General features: G+C 47.3%; 1 protein-coding gene across 2 annotated transcripts in view; it reads right to left on the reverse strand.

Moving 5' to 3' along the window:
• LOC122972600 (guanine nucleotide-binding protein G(olf) subunit alpha-like) overlaps positions 1–5,000 on the reverse strand; it is a 19,502-nt gene that overhangs the window by 6,553 nt on the left and 7,949 nt on the right. The window lies entirely within an intron of this gene.

A 5,000-nucleotide genomic window follows, 5' to 3' on the forward strand; every position in this document is an offset into this window, starting at 1 on the left:
CATCAGACTCCAACAGACTCCAACAGACTCCAACAGACTCCAACAGACACCAACAGACTCCAACAGACTCCAACAGACACCAACAGACACCAACAGACTCCAACAGACACCAACAGACTCCATCAGACTCCAACAGACACCAACAGACTCCAACAGACTCCAACAGACACCAACAGACTCCAACAGACTCCAACAGACACCAACAGACTCCAACAGACACCAACAGACACCAACAGACTCCATCAGACATCAACAGACACCAACAGACACCAACAGACTCCAACAGACTCCAACAGACACCAACAGACTCCATCAGACATCAACAGACACCAACAGACTCCAACAGACTCCAACAGACACCAACAGACTCCATCAGACATCAACAGACACCAACAGACACCAACAGACTCCAACAGACACCAACAGACTCCAACAGACACCAACAGACTCCAACAGACTCCAACAGACACCAACAGACTCCAACAGACTCCAACAGACACCAACAGACTCCATCAGACATCAACAGACACCAACAGACACCAACAGACTCCAACAGACTCCAACAGACACCAACAGACTCCATCAGACATCAACAGACACCAACAGACTCCGACAGACTCCAACAGACACCAACAGACTCCATCAGACATCAACAGACACCAACAGACACCAACAGACTCCAACAGACACCAACAGACTCCAATAGACACCAACAGACTCCAACAGACACCAACAGACACCATCAGACACCAACAGACTCCATCAGACACCAACAGACTCCAACAGACTCCATCAGACACCAACAGACTCCATCAGACACCAACAGACACCAACAGACACCAACAGACTCCAACAGACACCAACACAACAGACTCCATCAGACATCAACAGACTCCAACAGACACCAACAGACTCCAACAGACACCAACACAACAGACTCCATCAGACATCAACAGACTCCAACAGACACCAACAGACTCCAACAGACACCAACAGACTCCAACAGACACCAACAGACACCATCAGACACCAACAGACTCCATCAGACACCAACAGACTCCAACAGACTCCATCAGACACCAACAGACTCCATCAGACACCAACAGACACCAACAGACTCCATCAGACTCCATCAGACACCAACAGACTCCATCAGACACCAACAGACACCAACAGACACCAACAGACTCCAACAGACACCAACACAACAGACTCCATCAGACATCAACAGACTCCAACAGACACCAACAGACATCAACAGACTCCATCAGACACCAACAGACACCAACAGACACCAACAGACACCAACACAACAGACACCAACAGACATCAACAGACTCCATCAGACACCAACAGACACCAACACAACAGACACCAACAGACATCAACAGACTCCATCAGACACCAACAGACACCAACAGACTCCATCAGACATCAACAGACACCAACAGACACCAACAGACTCCATCAGACACCAACAGACTCCAACAGACTCCATCAGACACCAACAGACTCCATCAGACACCAACAGACACCAACAGACACCAACAGACTCCATCAGACATCAACAGACTCCATTAGACACCAACAGACACCAACAGACACCAACAGACATCAACAGACTCCATCAGACACCAACAGACACCAACAGACTCCATCAGACACCAACAGACTCCAACAGACTCCATCAGACATCAACAGACTCCATCAGACACCAACAGACACCAACAGACACCAACAGACACCATCAGACATCAACAGACTCCATCAGACACCAACAGACACCAACAGACACCAACAGACACCAACAGACATCAACAGACTCCATCAGACACCAACAGACACCAACAGACTCCATCAGACACCAACAGACTCCAACAGACTCCATCAGACACCAACAGACTCCATCAGACACCAACAGACATCAACAGACACCAACAGACACCATCAGACATCAACAGACTCCATTAGACACCAACAGACACCAACAGACACCAATAGACATCAACAGACTCCATCAGACACCAACAGACACCAACAGACTCCATCAGACACCAACAGACTCCAACAGACTCCATCAGACATCAACAGACTCCATCAGACACCAACAGACACCAACAGACACCATCAGACATCAACAGACTCCATCAGACACCAACAGACACCAACAGACACCAACAGACATCAACAGACTCCATCAGACACCAACAGACACCAACAGACTCCATCAGACACCAACAGACTCCAACAGACTCCATCAGACACCAACAGACTCCATCAGACACCAACAGACACCAACAGACACCAACAGACTCCAACAGACACCAACACAACAGACTCCATCAGACATCAACAGACTCCAACAGACACCAACAGACATCAACAGACTCCATCAGACACCAACAGACTCCAACAGACTCCATCAGACACCAACAGACTCCATCAGACACCAACAGACACCAACAGACACCAACAGACACCAACAGACACCAACAGACTCCATCAGACATCAACAGACACCAACAGACACCATCAGACATCAACAGACTCCATCAGACACCAACAGACACCAACAGACACCAACAGACACCATCAGACATCAACAGACACCAACAGACACCAACAGACATCAACAGACTCCATCAGACACCAACAGACACCAACAGACTCCATCAGACACCAACAGACTCCAACAGACTCCATCAGACACCAACAGACTCCATCAGACACCAACAGACACCAACAGACACCAACAGACTCCATCAGACATCAACAGACACCAACAGACTCCATCAGACATCAACAGACACCAACAGACTCCATCAGACACCAACAGACACCAACAGACTCCATCAGACATCAACAGACACCAACAGACTCCAACAGACTCCATCAGACATCAACAGACTCCAACAGACACCAACAGACACCAACAGACTCCAACAGACACCAACAGACACCAACACAACAGACTCCATCAGACACCAACAGACACCAACAGACTCCATCAGACACCAACAGACACCAACAGACTCCATCAGACATCAACAGACACCAACAGACTCCATCAGACATCAACAGACACCAACAGACTCCATCAGACACCAACAGACTCCAACAGACTCCATCAGACATCAACAGACTCCAACAGACTCCAACAGACACCAACAGACACCAACAGACTCCAACAGACACCAACACAACAGACTCCATCAGACACCAACAGACACCAACAGACTCCAACAGACACCAACAGACACCAACAGACTCCATCAGACACCAACAGACTCCAACAGACACCAACAGACACCAACAGACTCCATCAGACACCAACAGACACCAACAGACTCCATCAGACTCCAACAGACTCCAACAGACACCAACAGACACCAACAGACTCCATCAGACACCAACAGACTCCAACAGACACCAACAGACACCAACAGACTCCAACAGACACCAACAGACTCCAACAGACACCAACAGACTCCATCAGACACCAACAGACTCCAACAGACACCAACAGACACCAACAGACTCCAACAGACACCAACAGACACCAACAGACTCCATCAGACACCAACAGACTCCAACAGACTCCAACAGACTCCAACAGACACCAACAGACTCCAACAGACACCAACAGACTCCATCAGACACCAACAGACTCCAACAGACACCAACAGACTCCATCAGACACCAACAGACTCCAACAGACTCCAACAGACTCCAACAGACACCAACAGACTCCAACAGACACCAACAGACTCCAACAGACACCAACAGACACCAACAGACTCCAACAGACTCCAACAACAAAATGTTACAATTAACTTTCATGAACTGAAAACACTGAAATAGCGACGTTCTGTCTAAACTCTGTGAATCTGGGGTTACACCATGGTTACGTTACCTAACCAACGTTGTTGGCATGGTAGCGACTTTGAGTGACTCACCTGTCACTCAAAGCGGCCACATCCTTACTGAGAGTTATATGAATGAGTTATATAAAAATTCACCCTGTACAGTTGTCATGAATGTGGAAATTAGCGACAGAGACCAAAAGTGCTGTTTGTACCAGGCTGTAAACATGTTTATTTCTGCTGTAAAGTTGGACATTTTAACATGAGCGTCTATGGGTATTGACTCACTTTTGGAGCCTCAAGTGGCCATTAGAGGAACTGCAGTTTATGGCTTCATGTTTCAGCCCCGCAGGTTCCTGCTTGATTTAAACACGTCTGAGTATTTAAATAAATTTGCCTGATCAGTAACACAGATTTACTGCAGCTGATGCTACACAGATGTTTCTATGTGCAGTAAAATCTGTTGTACTTTCCTCAGGTGCTTCCTCACCTGATTGGATAGCTGATGATTTTTGGTATCAGACAACAGACTATGAGCTGCAGTGAAGGAGTTTAGAGACACAGGAAGACGCTTGTTTTGTCTCTTTTTAGTCCTCAGAGACACAAGACATTTGGATAATGAGGCCTCAGGTGAGACACACACACACACACACTCGGAGTCAGGTGTGAGTGTGTCCTGTGTGGTTCAGTCCCATGTTAACTCGTTACATCATGTCATTAACATCATTAAAACAAACAAGCTCTCAGCTGACTCTCCTGGTGCTCCTCGGCTGCCTTTAAAGGGGCGTTTCACCAGTTTTTAGACACACAGCAGCTCGTCTCCGCTGGCGACCAACAGCCCAGAAACAACCGAAACATGATTGTTCAAAGTGTGAGCGGTGATGTAATGGCAGGTGTGACATCACAGACCACGTAATGTTCATAATGATGCTAAACAGTGGAAAAGGTCACCTGACATCTGCACTGCTCACAGCAGCCTGAGATCAATCCAATGTTTGATCAGTCATAATGATGATTAATCGATTAGTCGTTTAGTCCATAAATTGTCAGAAAATCGTGGATCAGTGTTTCCCAAAGTCTAAGAAGACAAATCAGAGATCTTCAGTTACTGTCAGAGACACTAAAGACACGTTAACG

This window comes from Thunnus albacares, chromosome 21 (assembly GCF_914725855.1).
Source record: "Thunnus albacares chromosome 21, fThuAlb1.1, whole genome shotgun sequence".
Lineage (NCBI taxonomy): Eukaryota > Metazoa > Chordata > Actinopteri > Scombriformes > Scombridae > Thunnus > Thunnus albacares.